Genomic DNA, 23,698 nt, shown 5'->3' with positions numbered 1-23,698 from the left:
AAGGTAGGAATATGACAAACAGTTCAGAGTAGATGTAGGATGTAGTAGTTACGTAGAAATGAAAAGATCAACACAGTATAGGGTGGCGTGAACAGCTGCATCAAACCAGTATATGGACTGATGACCCAAACAATAATAATCATATCAAGAATATGTTATATTAGCACAATAGCTCCAGTGGGACTCCAGTGGGCAGGAGGGTACCTTCACTTAGACAGGTCACAAATATTCCTCATATTCACAGTACGTAAAGTTAACCCCTCGAATATGAATATCTCAAAGCCATTAGGCCAGATATACAGACTTCTTCAAGAAAATATGATTTGACAAATCACAAATTCTTTACTTCAACTAAAGAAAAATTAAGTGACAAGTAGACGTGTAGCTCGGTGGGTAGCGCGCGAATCTTATGACCGAGGGATCCCTGGTTTATGTCCAGCTCCGTGTACGGTATTGTCTTTCTATCGTTTCTATCTTTTCCTTCTTATGCTTCATTCTACGTAACAATATTTGTTAAGAATCAAACACTACGTACAAAAATTAAAAAGGAAAATTTCGCGTAGGAAATGGAATACTGTATACGTCTACGTCAAAGGAGAAATTAAATATCGCAAAATGTGTTACTTATCGTGATTTTACGACAAATACTGCAGCTCAAAATAAAGAATAAGTTGCCGTTAGCAATTACGAAAAATGGTGCTCTAAAAACACTACTGTAGCCTTTAATTTTGTCTTGATACGGAAGTATATAAATCATTTCTTACGTAACTATTTTCATATCTTGAATATTCCAAATATTCTTGTTTGTAATTTACGTAAACATATTTCTTGTAATTGTCGCAGTAACTCCAGAAAAATGCTTGAGTAATACCACATATCGAATCTTCGAACAAAAGCTTAAAACAAAAATTTATAAATTTGTTACTCATACTCCACTATGATGCCTCTTCACACAAATATAGACGATATTAAACTCCAAATATGATTGAACAGCAATTTACTGTTCTACGAATCACCTCTATCTCTAGTTTTTTTTGAGGATTATGAAAGCATTCACATCGCTACAAAAATGTTCAGTCCATATACCAGCGCTGCACTCGCTCTGGCTGAGTAACTTACACATGGATATTAGTACAACCCAGGATAACCAACCATTTATCTTTGTTCGTAAAATTAGGGACGTTGTATTGCAGCTGCCATCCATCTAACACGATATGAGATAATTATAGTGTACGTAATTCATCGTGTGGTCTGTTTTACCGAGTAAACTGGAGTCCAGTAGCAGTCTGATGGAAAAACGAATGCATTTGTAGACTGAGAGCAATGTTCCATGACAATCTGTGATGATATTGATCTTTGCTTTGCTTTCGCACACTCACATGTCCAGAGTGCGCAGGGTATGGATGATTCAATTATCAAGGTATAATGAACATACGACATTAATTGACCATAATTAAGGTGCTTGGTGTGTAAGAGGAGCCGTCAAACAAGGACATAATTCTGAAAAAATGTTTCAGTATTTTTTCATCCTCATTATATTTTACGAATATCTTAGGTTCGATGCTTAGAGTAGATTTGAGTCAGTTTTACGAGTGGTTGCCCTTATCACGTCAACCCTATGTACAAGGATGAACTCAATATTTGCGTGTTTTTGTGGTTGTTAATACTGCGATATGTTGGGTGTAGATGATGATATGCGTATTAAGAAACAGACACAGTTCTCGAGCCAGAGGAAGTAATCATTTTCATTTAAAATCCTCCACCCTGATAGGAATCAAACCCGAGGCCTTCTGAACTGAAGGTCACAACGCTGACGATTCAGCCAAGGAGCTGTACTTTTTCATTACTTTTGTTAATTGGAGGAAAATAAGTAATAGTGTAATATGTGTGTATGTTCAGGCCTCAGCCCTAGGGCTGGTTGGATCCTCATCAGCTCTCCCATTAGCTGTCACAGATCGCCTAGGCATCACTGAAGAGGCGTACTAGGGATATGAGGTAGCTTCCCGTTACGTTCCTTACTGAGTCAGAAGTTGCTGTTACGTATCAGTCTGCCAAGCTTTTTGAAATGCATTCACCAAAACACCCAGTGAGCAACATTTTCACGCCCTGCATAGCAGGGACTGGCTGCATAAGGCGTGGCATTACTAGAATCGCTCATACCTCGGTCACTTCCATATTGTTAAAACAGAATATGGGGAAAATAGTATCCTGAACGCAATAACTGAAAATATTTAAGAGCCCTAAAAACACAAATCTTAAATTATATAGTTTCTTCAGCCTGTACATTGGAAGTTGTAAGGTTGGTTATTCTCGATAGAGCGAGTTGGCCGTGCGCTTAGGGGTGCGCAGTTGTGAGCTTGTATTCGGTAGATAGTGAGTTCGGATCAAAATGTCGGCAAATGCTGGAGTTGTACCTTAAAAAATGTCACGCCCGCTGTCTTCTCACTCTTAGCCCATTCACATTCCATCGTCACCAAAAGACCTATCTGTGTCTGTGCGATGTAAAGAAATTTGTGAAATATATACTCCAACAAGTATTTTATGGCTGCGATCTTACTTTTCAAGGAAATTGGTAAGTCATCTAAACTGATAACTGGCAATTTTTGTGCGTATTCTAATTTTTATTTTGCTGTGTATATGTGCGTTCATTGTACATTACAAGAGGTATATACAAAGGAAAATATATACAGCTATGCAAAGGCAATAGAAACGCAACAAAAGCGCGAAGCTTTTCAAGTGCGGTTTTGAACTCAAAATTACCGTTTATTGTATGGCAGATCAATACTATGTTATGCCACTCGGGCCCAGAGGTAAGCACGACGAGGTATACTCGGTACCAAATATAGTACGCGCACTTTTTAGTGATAGATTTTTGTACTCGGTTGAGGAGTAAGAAGGGAGGACTGCTGTTTCCGGTAGTACGGCCAACTGAATGAAAATGAAATCTGAATTGAATCGATAATATGATCGATCGATATGAATTTTCTAAACCTTTATCATCTTACGCCAACAACTGTGTCACACACACAATATATCTTACTATATATAAAAATGGATGTATGTGTGTAAATGACACATCTCCTCTTAAACCACTGGAGCAATTTCAATCAAATTTTGAACACTTATTATTTGCTATCCGGAGATGAGCACTGTGGGGGTAAGCCACCTCTAGCCCCCTTAGGAGTGGGGGGTTAGGGGGGTCAGGTAAAAGAATAATCGAAACTAGTGTCGAATCCGTACTTTTTGGGGTCGCTGAGGTGAATAGTGACACTCCCAATTTTTAAAAACTAAAATTTCTGCTCCCATTTGCGTAGGGGGCGAGGGGGGACTGATGATGGATGTATGTGTGTAAATGACACATCTTCTCCTAAACAACTGGAGCAATTTCAATCAAATTTTGAACACGTATCATTTGCTATCTGAGGACGAGCACTGTGGGTGTAAGCCACCACTAGCCCCCTTAGGGGTGGGGGTTAGGGGGTTCAGGTAAAAACATAATCAAAAATAGTGTCGAATCCATAGTTTTGGGGTCGTTGAGGTGAATAGTGGCACTCCCGATTTTTTTAAAGTCAAATTTCAGCTCCCATTTGGGTGGAGGGCGAGGGGGGGCTGATGATGGATGTACAGTATGTGTGTAAATGACACATCTCCTCCTAAACAACTGGAGCAATTTCCATCAAATTTTGAACACGTATTATTTGCTATCTGAAGACGAGCCCTGTGGGAGTAAGCCACCACTAGCCCGCTTAGGGGAGGGGCGTTAGGGGGCCAGGTAAGAAAATAATCGAAAATAGTGACGAATTCATAGTTTTTGGGGTCGCTGAGGTGAATAGTGACACTTCCGATTTTTAAGAATCAAATTTCTGCTCCCATTTGGGTGGGGGGCGAGGGGGGACTGACATATAAAATTAAAGGGAAATAGTGTCGAATACATAGTTTTCGGGGTCGTCGAGGTGAATTGTACACTCCGGATTTTTAGTATCAGGAGACAAACCACGTGGGGGTAAGACAGCCCAGGAAACCTTAGGAGCGGGGGGCAAGGGGGTCAGATATACAAATTAATGAAAATAGTGTTGAATCCATACTTTTCGGGGTCGCTGAGATGAATAGTGACACTCCAGGTTTTTTAAAGTCCAAGTTCAGCCCCCTTTGGGGGGTGAGGGGGGAGTGATATATAAAAATAAACGAAAATGTGTGTATGTATGTATGTATGTATGTATGTATGTACTGTATGCATGTATATATGTATGTAAATGACACATCTCCTCCTAAACCACTGGAGCAATTTCAATCAAAGTTTGAACACTTATTATTTTTTTTTTTTGCTAGGGGCTTTACGTCGCACCGACACAGATAGGTCTTATGGCGACGATGGGATAGGAAAGGCCTAGGAGTTGGAAGGAAGCGGCCGTGGCCTTAATTAAGGTACAGCCCCAGCATTTGCCTGGTGTGAAAATGGAAAACCACGGAAAACCATCTTCAGGGCTGCCGATAGTGGGATTCGAACCTACTATCTCCCGGATGCAAGCTCACAGCCGCGCGCCTCTACGCGCACGGTCAACTCGCCCGGTGAACACTTATTATTTGCTATCCGGAGACGAGCTCTGTGGGGTTAAGCCACCTCTAGCCCTTAGGAGTGGGGGGTTAGGGGGGGGTAAAAATAGAAAATATAGTGTCGAATCCGTAGTTTTTCGGGTCGCTGAGGTGAATAGTGACACTCCCGATTTTTTTTAAAGTCAAATTTTTTCTCCCATTTCGGTAGGGGGCGAGGGGGGACTGATGATGTATGTATGCGTGTAAATGACACACCTCCTCCTAAACCACTGGAGCAATTTCAATCAAGTTTTGAAACTTATTCTTTGCTATCTGGAGACGAGCACTGTGGGAGTAAGCCACCTCTAGCCCCCTTAGGGTTGGGGGTTAGGGGTGTCAGGTAAATAGTTATCAAAAATAGTGTCGGATCCATAGTTTTTGGGGTCGCTGAGGTGAATAGTGACACTCCGGATTTTTTAAAAGTCAAATTTCTGCTCCCATTTGTGTGGGGGGCGAGGGGGACTGATATACAAAATTAAACGGAAATAGTGTCGAATACATAGTTTTCGGGGTCGTCGAGGTGAATTGTACCCTCCGGATTTTTAGTATCAGGAGACAAACCACGTGAGGATAAGACAGCCCAGGAAACCTTGAGGGTGGTGGGGGCAAGGGGGTCTGATATACAAATTAACGAAATTAGTGTCGAATCCATACTTTTCGGGGTCGCTGAGATGAATAGTCACACTCCAGAATTTTGTAAGTCCAAGTTCAGCCCCCTTCGTGGTAGGGGGCGATGGGAGAGTGATATATGAATGTAATCGAAAAGAGTGTTGAATCCATAGTTGTCGGGGTCGCCGAGGTGAATTGTACGCTTCGGATTTTTAGTATCAGGAGACAAACCACGTGGGGTAGGACACCCCAGGAACGCCTAGGGGGGGAGGCGAGGGGGTGAGACATATATAGCATCGAAAGTAGTGTCGAAAAAATACTTTTCGGGCTCGCTGAATTGAATAGCAACACCCCGGAATTTTTTAGTGTCCAAGTTCAGCCCTCTCCGTTGCGTGGGGGCATGGGGGAGTGATATATAGAAATAATAGAAAATACTATCGAATACGTAGTCTTCGTGGTGGCTGAGATGAATAGTGACACTCCGGAATTTTTTAAAGTCCAATTTCAGACCTCATCGTAGTGGGGGAGATGGGAGAATGATATATAAAAATTATGGAAAATAGTGTCGAATCCATAGTTGTCGGGGTCGCTGAGATGAATAATGAGACTCCGGTTATTTTATAAGTCGAAGTTCATCCCCCTTTGGGATCGGCTGCGAGGGGGGAGTGATATATAAATGTAATCGAAAATAGTGTCCAATACATAGTTTTCGATTTCGCCGAGGTGAAATGTACACTTCGAAATTTTAGTATCAGGAGACAAACCACGTGGTGGTAGGACACCCCAGGAACCCTCAGGAGCGGGGGGGGGGCGAGGGGATGAGATATAAAAATAATCGAAAGTAGTGTCGAATCCATACTTTTCGGGGTCGCTGAGATGAATAATGGCACTCCGGAAATTTTTAAAGTTCAGCCCCCTTCGTGGTGGGTGGCAATTGGAGAGTGATACATAAAAATAAACGAAAATAATGTTGAAACCATAGTTGTCGGGGTCGCTGAGATGAATGGTGAGAACCCTGATATTTTACGAGTCCAAGTTCAGCCCCCTTTCTCGTGGGGGGTGAGGGGGATTCAGATTTAAAAATAATCGAAAATAGTGTCGAAGCCATCGTTTTCGGGGTCGCTGAGATGAATAGTAACACACCCGATTTTTTAAAACTCAAAGTGTAACCCCCTTTTGGGGGGGAGGGGGAGTGAGATATAATAATAATCGAGTATACTGCCTAATCCATAGTTTTCCGGGTCGCTGAGATGAATAGTAACATTCCGGATTTTTAAAGTCCAGCTTCAGCCCCCTTTGGCATAGAGGTTGAGAAAGGGTGAAGAAATATATTGTAAAAAATGCCCCCTTTGTCATAGAGGGTGGGAAAGGGTGAAAAAATAAATTCTCAAGAGTGCCCATGGTAATAGACGTGTGTATGTTCCAGTATGACTTTTAAGTATGACTTACTACCTGGAAAACATACTGTAGGAGTAAGACGCCCGTAGAACCACTTCGGAAGCGGGTGAAATATATAATCCATATTAATAAATAGAAGTCAGTTTGGCGCGATCTGTATACTGTATACTGTACTATACATATATAAATTAAGGCATAAAAATGAAAACAGACGTGAATTAATGAGACCATTCTAGGCGACCTAGAAACTTAAAACTTGGTACCAGACAACCTGATGACTTCAGGATCCCTAGAAAAATCGAAAATTCTCAAAATTCTCTGAGAGGGAGACGTTGGGAATTTCAAATCTGCATAAGAACACAGTCGGTGATATTTATCCAGAACGATAATCTATAGGTCTCATGGGTTTAAAAGTTTCCTGAAAATCCTAATTTTTAACCCCTCCCCCATATCAAGATGGCAGCGCAATCTCCCAGACGAGTTAGAAAATAAAATTTGGCAAAATTATAGCTTTGTGCCTGTAACCGATGGAAAATTTACGAAATGTTTAAACACTTTATTATTTACTCCCGGAAAATATCGAAATATGGAGGCAATTTTAATGACGGTGCAGACCTTCGTTTCGAAGTATTTGTTGGCTAAACGGTAAGTCGTATCACAAAACGGATGGCACAACCTCTATTCAATTTGGAGTGATCTACAACTTTGGTCCTATGACTTTTTGTCGTATCTCTATCCCCTATGATAAATTTGGCTCCATTTCTGGATTTACCTAAATTTTGCACTTTGTACACGTATAATTGATGGTTTGAGTCACTTATAGGAAAGATGGGATCATCAAATTCTACACGAATTTTTGCCCACCCAGCCAAATTCTATGTTTGATGATGTCGCATAAGTATCTGAAAAGTAATTCACTGTGTGAAAACCTTACACAAATTTCACCCTATTCAACGTTTCTAAAATAATCTTGCCTTTAAATAGATGAGATACGAGGAAATATCATAGGGCCAGCCATTTAGATAGTTAAATGAGGCCAGAGTCGTCTTTTTATACAATCCGTTTTTCAATATGAATGCACCGTTTTGCAGCAGTTATTCTGTAAATGAAGGTGAACATGCATATACTTCCGTTTGTCGATCTACATTTATTAATTTAAGTCGATTTGTAGCGATCTAGAAAGGGGTGTGTCTTACATTGTAATTAATACTTTACAAATCAATAGTGACTCTCAGCAGGAGGGCGTCTGCTGTTGTAATCAGTACTCCCCACATCGACTTTAACTAGCAATAGGAATGGGGTAGTTCTCCAACGCCTGTGTGCCATTGTAATGCATAATTCCCTTCTTGATTTGACTAGCAGAAGGCAAGATAGCGTGCATTTTTAAAAACTCTTTTACCTCATTCTCTTTATCATTAGGTATAGGTGCCCACGATTATAAACACATTCACCCATCAAAATGTGACTGACGTTACGCATAGTGAATTGCGGCAGACAAGTGGACCTGTCGTTATCATCACAACACTGCAACTCGCACTTTACATTGGAAACAACGTCTGCGGACCTCCCTATGCTTTTTCTCGGATAACGCCAAGAGAAATGCAATTAAAATTTTTTATTCACTTCATGTAGAGCAATTTACTTCCATATCCGTATACATTGTAGAATACCGTAGCGAAGCACGGGTACATTTGCTAGTAATACTATATAACATTTCCCGATGCGAAACGTGTTCCTAGCATGAATTCTATACTTTGGCTTTGCTGTGTAAACAACAACAGTACGAGTACTTAAAGTGTACGCCAGATGTCGCACAGCGATGATAAGCGATTCTTAGTTTGTGTTTCAAAGGTTGCCAATACAAATCTCAAAGATAACCGAAGTCGACCGATTCAGCACTAGGGTGTAAATCTATCGCTAAAAAGTGCGCACATAATAATCCAACCTGTTTTGGGGCAAATTACCCCACTCCTGGATAGCAGCTTCAGTCAGTTGATGAATATTAGGAGGAGCATTAGGGCGGCGGGAAGTTGTTCTCTTCATTTCACGTAGAATATGCCGAATACAACATTCACAGTATGCCAAGCGTTCCAAGAAACTGATTGACCACTGCGGCGTAATTCCTCGCCCATAGTGGCAGAAAATCCCATAACTACAGTACAATGTCAGAGGATGTTATCTCAATGTGATAGAACAGTCATGTTACCCTGGATAGGAATTACAGTTCACTTCTTTGTTAACATCGTTGATAATAACAGAGCTCACTGCATTTGCTTTAATGCATCTGGAATTGATTTCACTTACTAAACTACAATCCTGACAATAAGTTTCCCAAGTACTTGAAATGATTCACCAACCAGGCGAGATGGCCGTGCGGTTAGGAGCGTGCAGCTGTGAGCTTGCATCCGGGAGATAGTGGGTTCGAATCCCACTGTCAGTAGCCCTGAAGATCGTTTTCCTTGGTTTCCCATTGTCATACCAGGCAAATGATGGGGCTGTACCTTAGTGAAAGCCACGGCCGCTTCCTTCCCATTCCTAGGCCTTTCCTGTCCAATCGTCGCGTGAAGACCTATCTGTGCCCTCCCTTATATTTAGTCCTTTAGATTTCCTGCTTATTGACATAGTTTTTGGTCATGGAAATACTAATTTTCACATCGTATTCGCTGCAACTTTACACGCTCCTATTACATTGACCGGGCGAGTTGGCCGTGTGGTTAGGAGCTCGCATCCGGGAGATAGTGGGTTCGAACTTCACTGTCGGCAGCCCTGAAAGTGATTTTCCCTGGTTTTCCATTTTTACACCAGGCAAATGGTGGGGCTGTACCTTAATTACGACTACGGCCGCTTCCTTCCCATTCCTAGGCCTTTCCTGTCCCATCGTCGCTATAAGACCTACCTATGTCGGTGAGACGTAAAGCGACTAGAAAAAAAAAAGATATTACATTGAATGCTTTAAGGAATGCTTTATGCAAAGTCTGCCATGGTAAACCAAGTCGTCATATATACATAGTGTCATACATACATATATTTTCATTTTAGACACTGCAGAACAGAATCTAACCATCGGTGTCTATTTTACTCTTACGTAACCTGTCCTTCTCTACTTGCCGTTGCTATTATTATTATTATTATTATTATTATTATTATTATTATTATTATTATTATTTTATTTATTTATTAATTATCGTTCCGCCCATCTATGGACCACGTTTTACAGTCTTTACGTTATTTTTCACCAGTCCTGACTTCACATTCTGCCAGTACTTCTTCATCCTTGCACTGACTTCTTTCTTCTGTTCTTCTGTGTAGGTTCTCTTCTTCTTCTTCTTCTTCTTCTTCTTTTTCTTCTTCTTCTTCTTCTTCTTCACAAGTTCTTCCCCAGTTTCCTGGAAACCCTTGAACTCCTTCACTTTTTGTCTAAATTTGTTTCTGTCCAGTACGTCCTATTTTTCTACTCCTATCCTGGCCAGGTCGGTCCTTACTTCCCGAAACCATTTTGATCTTCCTTAGGCTGAAGAAGCTGAAAATCCTTTTTGTCAGTCGGTTGGTGTCCATTCTCTGTAGATGTCCATAAAATTGAAGCCTTCGCTTTTTCATCAATACGACGACTTCCTCTGTCTTCTGGTATAGTTCTTTGTTGGGTCTAAGTCTCCTCTCCCCACCTTTCATTTTCGGGCCCAAGATCTTCCGGAGCATTTTCCTCTCTTTCTTTCTGATGTTCTCTAGATCTCCCTTTCTAATCATGTCCAATTCTTGCTTCGCCACGTTTAATGATTAGAAAGTTAACGCGTTATGGACTACCAGTGCATTATTATTATTATTATTATTATTATTATTATTATTATTATTATCATATATGCGAATAAGCCCATTAGGACTACTCAAAGTAGACCTACTTAGATGCGTGCATTTGTTTCCTTTGTGCGCGTGATTCTTTAATTCTTTCACTGTGGGATTCCATTCAGTCTTCAGACGAGGTTGTTCCAGTCTTCTTGTTTGATCTTTCCTCTTGGTTAATTTGCCATTTGTGAATGTTGGATCTGAAGTTTACCCTGTTTTGGACATCTGCTGGTGTAATTCCTGCCTGTTTCAAATCGGTTTTGATTTCGCCAATCCATTTCATTGTGTCTGGTTTGGCAGTACTTCTTCTTCTTCTTATTAGTTGAATATCCCGATATTGTTCACTATCCTAGAAAAAATATACTGGGGATATTTAGAAGACAATTAAGTACCAAGCAGACAGTTTCAGTATGAAGTACTCCGGTTTATCGACGAAGAATGGAAGGAGGAAACAAAAATAATTTGAATAAGGTATGCACTTTCCTCTTCTTTATTCAAAATTCGTTTTGGTATTTTATTATAAACTTGGTGCAGGACAGAAAATATTGTTTATATATTCAGAATCAGAAGCAGAATAGCGCGAGTTACAAGAATCCGTATGTGCAACGATCACAACAGTTAACATAAACTGGATCGGGCGAGTTGGCCGTGCGCGTAGAGGCGCGCGGCTGTGAGCTTGCATCCGGGAGATAGTAGGTTCGAATCCCACTATCGGCAGCCCTGAAAATGGTTTTCCGTGGTTTCCCATTTTCACACCAGGCAAATGCTGGGGCTGTACCTTAATTAAGGCCACGGCCGCTTCCTTCCAACTCCTAGGCCTTTCCTATCCCATCGTCGCCATAAGACCTATCTGTGTCGGTGCGACGTAAAGCCCATAGCAAAAAAAAAAAAAAAAACATAAACTGGGAATTATAAACATTTACAAGGGTTACAGTTACTAAAAAATAAGTTGCATGATCCTAATACAATTCAAACCCTATATTTAACATAAACAGTGACAATTAGGAAAGAAAATTCACCGTAAATACGACAGAAGAGACAGAGAATGAAAGATCACGTAAGAACCGAAAGGACAAAAAAAATGAATATATGTAACAAATGTCATGTCAGAAATAAGATATTATACACGACTGAATACATATAAAGATGGACCTTTCCGATCTGAGTGGCTCAGACGGTTAAGGCGCTGGCCTTCTGAGCGCAACGTGGCAGGTTCGATCCTGGCTCAGTCCGGTGGTATTTGAAGGTGCTCAAATAGGTCAGCCTCGTGTCGGTAGTTTTACTGGCACGTAAAAGAACTCCCGCGGGACTAAATTCCGACACCTCGGCGTCTCCGAAGACCGAAAAAGTAGTTAGTGGGACGTAAAGCAAATAACATTATTATTATTATTATTATTATTATTATTATTATTATTATTATTATTATTATTATTATTATTATTATTATTATTGTACCTGGCGGTACACCTCTACGACGCAAGTTCAAATCTTGCGCCAATTGAAACTCCTCTACAGGAGAAGCTCTGAACTTTACAACTGAACTAATTCTACGGTTTATCAGAAGATGTCACTGAGTGTTTTTGATTTACTTTTGTTTTTCAGTGATCAAGAAGTGTGGACATTCTCTAACAGATGTCTCTACCAAAAACTATGGTAATACACTCTGGTGTAATGGAATGAACTTTTCTGAAGAAATCTAGTATTCATAAGTTTTGTTTTTACTAAATTTTGTTCTGTGGTTTGTAGGTTGGCAATATTAATCCTTTCCTCCACCAGGTTTGAACTTAGCCAATCCCGAATTTCTTTAATTTTTCCACTTCATCAGAGGTCCCGAGGGACCAATGATGTTTTTAGCCCGTCGACCAGTTAAAGGCCTTGAGTGCTATTTCTTAGTGGGATGGTAAGTAGCATAACGGTAGTGTGGAGTGTGGAGTTGTGGTAAGGGGTCGAACTGACCAGAATATGGTCTGGGGGGGTGCCCTGATAGGGCGGGGGTTGGGGGGTGGCGTTGGTTCTCTAGTTAATAGAGGCCAACGAAAAGGGGGAGCAGCATCGGGTGAGTGGTCACCCATCCAATAGGTGACCACGCCAAATGTTGCTGTCATAAAATAGTATTGGGATTAACCTAATTATAGGGAGGAAGGTTAGGGCAGTCTGAGTGGGTGATGGTGTAACACGTGGTGAGGAGTTAAACATCTGGGAACTGGGTGTTGCTTGGACAGGGGGGGATTAGTTGATAATTAACTGGCGACTTGGCATGGTCTGGTTAAGGGACGTGAGTAGCTGGATGAGGAGAAGGTTGAGCAGGGTAGGGTTATCGAAACTTGGCGGGGCGGGGGTGTGGGTAGGTGTTGGGTTTGAGGTGTTGGTTGTGCGGAAAAGAGGCTGAGGGGCTGAGGAGGTGTGTGTGTGTAAGTGTTGTGCGTGTTTGTAGTGCGCCTTGATTGCCTGCTTTAAGTAGGGGCAGCCAGGATAGGAGGCTGCGTGACTGCCTTCACAGTTAGCGCACCTCGCCTGGGTTTTAGGTATTGTGCAGACAGTGTGGCGGTGAGCGCCGCCACATCTGTTACACCTCGTAGCCTCTGTGCATGAAGCAGCAGAGTGGCCCAGTTGCAGGCAATTGTAGCACTGTGTAATGAGTGTGGAGGGGCGGTGGCGTGTAGGTGTCCTGTGAGTGTTGGGTGTTGGTGGGGGTTTTAGCCGGGAGACAGGTTTGTTACGCCTGCTCCCAGTTTGAGTGTGTTTGTTAAGTGTAGCCTTGTCCGGTTGTGAGATTAATGGGGTCTCACTTCCGGATTCGGTAGATGGTGGGGAGTCGGTAACCTTGGCCGGTTGTGAGGCTAATGGGGTCTCACTTCCGGATTTGGTACCAGACGCGGAGGATGGTGGGGAATCAGTAACCTTGACCGGTTGTGAGGCTAATGGGACCTCACTTCCGGGCTCGGTAGGTGGTGGAGTGTTTGTGAGTAGGGGTGAGTGTGAAGGTGGTAGGGTGTCGGGAGGGAGCGTGATGTTGGACTGGGTGAATCTGGAAATTTTAGGGGGAAGCCGGGAAAAGAGAGTTTGGTTAGCTGTGTTGCTGACGGTAGGAGAAGCTTGGACCGCTGCATCAACAACCTCGGCCATTTCCCTGCAGACAAAGTAATGAACATTTTCATTCTCCAGGTAGACGGTGATATCAAAGTAACTGTCAGGGTCGATGGCGAAGATGATGATGAAGCCGTTCAAGAGTTCTTGAAGGAGCTGGATTTGGTGTAGGATGGGGGCGAAGACTTTGTTCATACGGTGACGGTAGGTTAGAAGAGCAGATTTGTCGTTGGGATCGAGGGAGACAGGTGGGGGAATGATGATAGGAGAGTACATTTGCTCGAACTTCTTAACACTATGGCGTAGGCGGGGGAGAGGTGTAAGTTGGGAGACGGAAGTCATGATGGTGTTGCCGGGGTCCCAGCTACTCAACGGGATTGACCCGACAGGAGGGGGGGGGTTAGGTTAGGGAGGGAGTGGAAGGGAATAGCACGGAGGGTCAAACTCCGAAGAGGACCGGTATAGGCGCACTCAGTGGGCACCAGTCGTGTCAGGTATAGTTAACGGATCTCGCCGGGACAAGACACGAACAGGTGATTCACTGAGCACTAGACAAATTTGCTGTGTGCTCAGGGCTTCCCTAAGCTTGGAGTGGGCTGGCAGGACTAGTGGCTGTACGAAGTGCCGGTGGAGAAATGGCAGACCGCGGAAAGACTGGTCCCAGAGTATATCTGAGAAGTCGGACCGCGCTGAGAACTTGGCAGGCTCGACGTTGATTGGCTGTCCTTGAGTGCGGGCAAGGGCTAACGACGAAGGCGAGAGCGAGTGGGCTTGGCTGGGTCTTGACGGGCGACGACGGCGAGCTGGCGGTTAGCAGGGTGCTGGCTCGGAGTGACGTCTGCTCAGGTCAGGTGCTGGCTCTCGAATGATGGTGAATTTCTTTAATTAATTCTCAGCCAATCATATATGTCTTCTTCGATACGGATATGTAGCTTTAAGCTATCCAATAAAGTTGAGGGGGTGTGTCTACTCATTCTTGAAAGGTCTCGAATTTTCCACGAAAGTATAAAAACTGCTGATTTTCTTGTCTCGGGGCCACTAGTATAACATCGAACCCAGTGTGTGAATATATAGCAGGGGGCGGGAAGCGCCTCGTTCTTCAGACAGCCAATCTTCAACAAGGTAATGTCCTTTTAACATCTTTATTTCGTGCTAGCTCAGCAGTTTAACTCTCGGGGAGGGTTCGAAACCTTTAATGTGTAACCTACCACGTTAAAATGTAAATTCCCTTTTCAGTCTATGTAAAATCTACAAATCTCTTTTACTGTAAAGCGGGGATAGAGAGTGCTTTACCCTCTCGAGCTCCCATCTTGAAATTGAGGTGACTACGTTTTCATAACCGTTTCTACGCTTCTTTAATGTATTAAAGTTTCCTCATACGGGTCACCTCCCTAGCTTGGGATTAGCCCCTGTATTATCGGCCTAGCACCACATAGGTTTTAAAACAAAAAACTTTAGTGTAGGAGTGCAGTAATCCCTCCATTCAATTTTGTATTTTGGGCCATTTATTTAACTCGTTTCGTTTTCCTTCCTGAGAAGGCCCAGTAGATTGGGTACGAGGTACCCCTGTACCATTATATGTGCACCTTGAGGGCAGTTAGGAGTGAAGTTTGTCGTGGCCTTTGATAGGCTTGTAAAATTGAGAGCGGGTCTGCTCTTTCCCTTAACATTGTAATTAGGAGCAAGTGCTCCTTGGCATGATGGGGTTTTCTGCCCCTTTGTTCAATTTTGTACCTTGGTAAAGTTGGGCTAATAGCTCAAGGATTATGATTGTGGGGCTCGTAGCCCAAAACCTTGTAAAAAAAAAAAACCCTGAACGGGTAAATTTATTTTGTACCTGCCTTTCGTTGTTATTTCACCTAGTGGAAATTGTTGAATGTTGTTATCTGTTACTTGCTTATTTTGAAAAGAAAATATAACCTTTGTTAAAGTTTTAAAGTAATTTTAATTCTGTAGTTGAGACCTATTCCAGCCCGCACCTTCTTTCACCTCTAACTACCACGGATATCTCCGTAACAATTATTATTATTATTATTATTATTATTATTATTATTATTATTATTATTATTATTATTATTATTAAAGGTGGACCTTTAGATATAGGAGAGTAGGGAGGGGGGAATATGGAAGAGGGTCTTAATTCTAATATGAGGAAACTTTAGTTATTTTACGATTATGTTTTCGAAGCTAGACCAACATAGAGGACAAATATTAAATTTTTCAGTTTGGTTCACCGAAGTGTTGACATTCACGTCTTATTGTGGTGCAGTAGAGAGTCGGTATGTATTGTAAAGATTGTTTTGGCTTTCTGAATTAAGGCCATTCCAGGTATAATACTGCAACCGGCGGTACAATCAAGGTAGAATGGGTGCCATCACAACTCAACTGAGAAGACGTTGCGGTGCAACGTTAAACACGTAGGAAAAAATATATTACAGAGAGTAATATGCAAAGTTAACACTTCTTCACCAGAAATTTGCAAAAACTTCATAGAATATATGATTATGAATCAACCTGCTAATGCAGCTAATAAATACACTAAAAAGTATAAGGCAACATCTTAGATTTACTGCCACATTTATAATCGAATCGGTGGTCACGTCCAACACACGGGAATAATTGTTTGCTAGAAGTGGAAGAAATATTTGAGGGAAGATTCTAAAATTCAAATTTAACTGTTCAGGGAACAAAGAAAGGTACACTGATTACGAGAAAAGTGATCAATTTTGTACTTATTGTAGAGGAAACAACAGAGTGCAATGGCGAAAATATTTAGCCACTCCGCTTTCAAACTGAGAATCCAGGATTAGAATCCTAGTGACTTCGGGCAGGGATTTCAATAGAATCAGCATCTGACCACTGTAGCGTAGCTGTCGCAAAAAGACACTGGCTGTTGTATAAAATCCCCATAAATGTGGGAGGGTTAGCTTGAAAAGGAAATCGTAAAGAAGTTGTGCGTATCTTTGTACTGTTGTTAGCACAAGGGAAAGGTATGAATGTGACTGCTTATATCCGTAACCAGACAAAGAAAATTTACTCTTTATGAAGTGTGCAGCTAAAACAAATAGATGCCATCTTTTTCTGCACGTTCTCAGTGATTCTACCATAATAGTTCGTCCACAATCTTTAGACTGGGGGAGTAATTTCTTCGAAATACGTGAGAAACCTGAAGAATAAATCTGTGCAATTGTTCATAGGAGAAATTTTACATCCGTAATAGGATAGTATGCACGTCTCTGTAGTGTAGTGCTTAGTGTGATTAGCCACCACCCCGCGGAGGCCCGGGCTCGATTCCCAGCTCTGCCACGAAATTTGGGAAAGTGGTACGAGGGCTAGAACGGGGTCCAGTCAGCCTCGGGTGGTGAACTGAGTATAGGGGTGTTAGATTCCAAACTCAGTCATTCTCGAACTGGTTTTCCGTGGTTTCCCACTTCTTCTCCAGGCAAATGCCGGGATGGTACCGAACTTAAGGCCACGACCGCTTCCTTCCCTCTTCCTTGCCTATCACTTCCAGTCTTCCCATCCCCCTCAACAAAGCCCCTGTTCAGCATAGCAGGTTAGGCCACTTGGGCGAGGTACTGGTCCTCCTTCCTAGTTGTATCCCCGAGACTCAAAACCTCACATTCCAGGGCACTGCCTTTTAGGCCGTAGAGGTGGGATCCCTCGCTGAGTCTGCGGGAAAAACCAACCCTGGTGGGTAAATGTATTAATAAAGAAATAAATAGAACAGTATAATATTACAATCTTTACATTCCACTAACCAAATTTATGGTGTTTGGAGATGCTGAACTGCCAGTATTAGTCTCGTAGGAGTTTAATTACGCCCCTGTAACTTTTTGTTTTGTTCAAGTTGCTTTACGTTGCACCGACGCAGATTGGTCTTATGGCGACTATAGGACAGGAGGGCTAGGAGTGGGAAGGAAGCGACAGTGTCCTTAATTAAGGTACAGCCTCAGCATTTGCCTGGAGTGAAAATAGGAAACCACGGAAAACCATCTCCAGGGCTGCCGACAGTGGGGCTCAAACCCACTATCTCCCGAATACTGGATACTGGCCGAACTTAAGCGACTGCAGCTATCGAGCTCGGTCCTGTAAATTTACTGAGACGAGGCTTGCTTATTTGGGCACCTTCAAATAGTAACGGACTGAGGCGGGATGGAACTCACCAACTTGTGCACAGAAGTTCCGTTCTTGTACCGTTTGAGCCATTCAGCCCGTTCGTGGTGGGATTCAAATTTTAAACAACGCTCTATCGAGTACTTCAAAGTGGGGTGCTTTTGTGTTATTTCAGGTACCATGTTTTCGCCTATAGCTCATTCCACATTAAGAAAAGTGTATTGCTCTTATGGACCTGCAAGGAGTGAACACACCCCCTCTGAGACCCCCATAATTCCTCGTGATTAGGTGATATTGTACTGTACTTTGTAAGGTATAATGAAAGATGGATGAAAAGGATGGGGCATTTTTGCCGTTCAGTTATTGAAATAACTACATAACATTTCCTATTTCATAAATAAACTCGTAGGGAGGAAGCACAATGGCAGGAACAGCCATCACTTCGTTGCCTTCCTTCATTTTCCTTCTTCTGTGTTGCTCTGGTACAAGCCTCGTGTAGTCCCTCACTCCGTGAACCGCCGGCAGCTCAATTCAGTACTGAAGTCATCTGCAGTATTTATTTGTTGCGTGTGGTTTTAGCTTTATTATCAGTGCATAGATCTACTTATATTGTGTTGAGTGAGTGTTATGTGATTAGTATACATGGGAGATTTCTTTCTCTTAACATTAATACAGTGATTTACTTGCGTTATGGCTGAGAACATTACGATACGACAGCACAGTAGTACCCCACGTTGCCTGAACATATTTATTCAATGCAATTAAATGCATCCCTCTCCCCTCGAGCCCTTAAAAATTATTATTTGGCTATTTTCTCCCGCAATTTACCATACACTTGAATGCTGAGGTTCTTTTCTGTGCTTTAGTTTACCTGTGATTTAACCAAACATAACCCCTGTAAATGCCCCGTCCCCTTTAGTTCGTAAAAAAATCGGCAGCTTAGTTACTTCCGTTTTTTGACTTGAACTTAAATACTGAATTTCACAAATTCATGTGCCGCCGTTTTGCCCTGATACTGTTCAGCAGAGCCGTTTGATATGGCAACCCTGTTGTCATAAGAGCAATACTCTTGTCCTAACGTGGAATGACATATAGACTAGGAAACAAATGTAAAATTAATTTTGCTTCACTCCCACCCACAGCAGCAACAGGACCACGGGAAGCCTTTCCTTTCCAAACCAAGTTCAGACTTAGTGCAGGGGGTTGGGTGAGAAGCAATACCGGACATTGGTAAAAAAACATCCCATTGTTGTGTGTTTGTTCAGGGTACGAAGGTATATTCCTGCCCTATTTCGTTTTAAACTCTATAGTGAAATATTTTATGAAGGTTACTATGTTCAAACCTTTTACAAATAGCTCCTATGGGTCTTTGCGTACGAAAAATCCAGGGGATAATCGTGATCAGGTGCAGTGCTATCAACGACGGATTCAAAGGGAAACATGATTTGTTTCGGGTGATTACCCACAGACAACGACTCTTATGAAATTGTTGCAAATTTTGGGCTGGGAAGACTTGGAAGAGGACGACGAACAGCTCGACGACGTGAAATGTCCCGAACTGTTTGTGGAAAGGCGGCTTGGAATGACATTAGTGGACGAACAGGCTTGTGTGGAGTTTTGGAAAGTGGAAAGGATCATAAAATGAAGATACTGTTAGAATTCAAGAGACAAATTGGGATAAATACCCTTTTGTACGAAGAGGAATAAATGATGGACTCGAATAATTTACAAAGGGTGATGTCCGATAAAAGTACAACTTGTTACCGTTTATAACTCTTGGTCACTAATCAATATTTAATGCATTTATTTACTCTGCTCTTTGTACAACAATAAGACTTTACAAGCAAAAACACATCATCTTAATGAATTCGCCATATCGGGTTTCTCCTTTCCTTTTTTCTGTTATTTCTTTTGTCTCTTGTCTTTCACTGCCTTCTAAAATCTGCTACATTACTCTCCTGCCAGTAACTAAGTTACGTTAACAGAAGTTGAAAATTTTTATGAACTGTACATGACAAAGGCTAACCTAACCTCACCTAAGAAGTCATTAACTGAATTCTGTCCCGATATCTGGTAGGAAATCTTATCACTCTACCACTACGTGTAGTCTTGACTCGTTCACTGTTCTGGAAGGTATTTTCCTGTTTCTGGTTGGCATGGGATTTTTCGGAAACAGGGGGTGTTATAGGAGGTAGATTAGGATTCCTCACTGTATCTCGTTCTGTTTTATCCGCTAGTATATAAGCAAGTTTGAGTCTATCAATGGAAATGTTAACATCTTTGCCCTTGATACTGATGGTGAAATATTTGTTCAGCCTCTTTACCACTCGGAACGGTCCTTCATAAGACTTTACAAGCAAAAACACATCATCTTAATGAATTCGCGGTATCGGGTTTCCCCTTTCTTTTTTCTGTTATTTCTTTTGTCTGTTGTCTTTCACTGCCTTCTAAAATCTGCTACAAACTCATTTGACATCTATATATATAAAGTAGCTTGTCCTGACTGACTGACTGACTGACTGACTGATTCATCATCGCCGAGCCAAAACTACTGGACATAAAGAAATGAAATTTTGGGAATATATTCATATTATAATGTAGGTACTCGCTAAGAGAGGATTTTTGGATATTCCGTCCCTAAGGGGGTGAAAAGGGGGGTGAAATTTTAAAATGAGTGTGTCTATATCTCAAAACTTTAAAAGTTTACAGATGTGAAAATTGGTATTTAGAATCATCTTTAAAAATAAGGAAACACGTATTTTTTGGTTTTTAGACAATCCCAATAGGAGGGGTGAAAAAGGGTGAAAAACGGGTTGAATGCCTTTACTCAGGATACCGCTACTTATATCTCAGAAACTGAAGATATCACAGACCTCAATTTTGGTACTTTCGATCGCTGTCAAAAATAAAGAAACACGTATTTTTTTTTTGTTTTTGGAAAATCCAATTAATGCAAGGGTGAAGGGGGGGTGAATTTTTAAAATGAGTGCATTTATATCTCAAAAGTTTTAAAGTTTAGAGATGTAAAAATTGGTATTTAGAATCTTCATTAAAAATAAAGGAACACGTATTTTTTTGTTTTCGGAAAATCCCAATAGGAGGGTTAAAAAGGGGTGAAAAATGGGTTGAATGCCTTTAAAGAGATTACTTATATCTCAGAAACTGAAGATATTACAGACCTCAAAATTGGTACTTTTGATCGCTTTCAAAAATAAAGTAACACATATTTTTTTGTTTTTGGAAAATCCAATTAATGCGAGGGTGAAAAGGGGGGTGAATTTTTAGAATGAGTGCATCTATATCTCAAAAGTTTTAAAGTTTAGAGATGTAAAAATTGATATTTAGAATCTTCATTATAAATCAAGGAACACGTAGTTTTTTGTTTTCGGAAAATCCCAATAGGAGGGGTGAAAAGGGGGTGACAATTGGGTTGAATGCCTTTAAAGAGAATACATATATCTTAGAAACTGAATATATTACAGTGAAAATTGGTATTTGGGATGTACTTTAAAAATAAAGAAACAGGTATTTTTTCGTTTTGGGAATATCCAAATAATGGGGGGTGAAATGGGGGATGAATTTTTGAAAATGAGTGTATCTATATCTCAAAACTTTTAAAGTTTATAGATGTAAAATTTGGTATTTAGAATCTCCTTTAAAAATAAAGAATTTTTTGTTTTCGGAAAATCCAAATAGGAAGGGTGGAAAAGGGTGAAAAAGGGGTTGAATGCCTTTAATGAGGCTACTTATATTTCAGAACCAGAAGATATTACAGACCTGAAAATTGGTATTTGGGATCTACTTTAAAAATAAAGAAACTGGTATTTTTTCGTTTTTGGAAAATCCAAGTAATGCGAGATGAAAAGGGGGGTGAATTTTTAAAATGAGTGTGTCTACATCTTAAAACTTTAAACGTTTACGGATGTAAAAATTGGTGTTTAGAATCTCCCTTAAAAATAAAGGAACACGTATTTCTTTGTTTTCTCTAAATCCCAATAGGAGGGGTGTAAAAGGGTGAATAATGGGTTGAATGCCTTTAATGAGGATACATATATCTCAGAAACTGAAGATATTACAGAACTGAAAATTTGTAAATGGGATCTCCTTTAAAAATAAAGAAACACGTATATTTTTGCTTTTGGAAAATTCAATTAATGGCGGTTAAACAGGAGTGGCAAATTGGGATGAATTTTTTGAAAGACTATATCTACAGAATATCTCAGAAGCGTAAAATGTTACAGACGTAAAAAGTGGGTATTTGGAATCTCCTGTAAGTGAAAAGAAACATAGGTGATTTGTCTTTGGAAACTCCACTTAAGGGGAACTAAAAAGGGGTGAAATTTTAAAATGAGAATTTCTACAGTATATCTTAAAAAACTTAACATGTTACAGAAGTGAAAAATGGCAATTTTTTAATTCTATTAAAAATAAAGAAACGTGTATTTTTAGTTTTCGGAAATACCACTTGGAAAGTGGGGGGGGGGGGTAAAAGTGACTGAAAATGGTGTTGAATTCTTTTAATTAGGCTACTGATATCTCAAAAATGAAGATTTTACACACGTGAAATTTGATTTTTGGAATCTGCTTTAAACGTAAACAAACACGTATTCTCGGAAAATCCAATGAAGGGGGTTTGGGGGGTTAAAGGATTGAAAAAATTAATTGACTTAATTGTATGAGAATACATACATCTAATAAAAACTAAAGTTGTTACAGACGTGAAAATTGGTATTTTGATCTCTTTTAAAAACAAAGAAAAGCGCGTTTTGGGGGTGGGGAATAACCTTGGGGGGGGGGGGGAGTGTAAAGGAGCTGAATTCCTTTCATGAGGACACATAAATCAAAAACTAAAGAGGTTAAGGTGGTGATAATTGGTATTTAGAAGATCCTTTACTATTAAAGGAACAAGTATTTTTTGCCTTAATATCACTTTGTGAGGGGGGAGGGGGGAGTGTGAAAGGAAGTTAAAGAAGTGAATTATTTTTAAGGGGATACTTATATCTCAAAACTGAAGGTAATAAACGTGAACATTGGTATTTGGAATCTCCTTTAAACATAAAGAAACACACCTTCTTTTAATTTTTTGGGGGGTGGGGGTAAATAAACTTAACGGTGGTGGGGTGTAAAAGGCGGTGAGACCAATTGATTTTACTGTTCATAATGTACTTATAAGGAGCCTCCGTTGCTCAGGCGGCAGAGCGCCGGCCTCTCACAGCTGGGTTCCGTGTTTCAAATCCCGGTCACTCCATGTGACATTCGTGCTGGACAAAATGGTGGCGGGACAGGTTTTTCTCCGGATACTCCGGCTTTCCCTGTCATCATTAATTCCAGCAACAGTGTCCAATATTTCATTTCATTTGTCACTCATCGATCATTGCCCCAGAGGGGAGCTTCGGCAGCCGGCACAATTCATATTGTCGCCGCTAGATGGGGCTTTATTCATTCCATCCCTGATCCTGTCGAATGATAGGAAACAGGCTGTTGACTTTCGATGTACTTATTCTGATCATAAACCGATCATTTTTAATCTTTCCTGGGTTCTTTTTCAACAGCCATCTTTTCCTTCGGAGAACGTTCTTAGATTAGAGTAGATTCTCCTGGCATATAAATAAAAATTTAAACACATTTGAAATAAACGATAGGAATGATATTGACCGTCAAATTGTTCACCTCTATAATAAGGTCACTAATACACGGAGGTATGTCATTCGTATCGCCAGAAATCCCGCACACTTGCCTACGCGCGACAATGGTGCTGGCCACATTGTCAACAATGACAATGGCAGCTGATGTAATTTATCGCCAAGTAGCGGTCTTGCATATTGCATGTGGGGTCCAGAACATATAATAATAATAATGACAATAATAATAATAATAATAATAATAATAATAATAATAATAATAATAATAATAATAATAATAATAATAATAATAATAATATCAAAAAAGGCTTTCACGGCCGCAGATCTTATAATCACAGCAATAGAACCAGCTTTTGGGTGGTTAGGCCGTGTGCATTATGCAGAGTTTCGTCCAGACGTGCCATTTGGACTCA

Source organism: Anabrus simplex, chromosome 1 (assembly GCF_040414725.1).
Source record: "Anabrus simplex isolate iqAnaSimp1 chromosome 1, ASM4041472v1, whole genome shotgun sequence".
Lineage (NCBI taxonomy): Eukaryota > Metazoa > Arthropoda > Insecta > Orthoptera > Tettigoniidae > Anabrus > Anabrus simplex.
The sequence above is the reverse complement of the archived record's forward strand: the minus strand, read 5'-3'. Positions refer to the sequence as shown.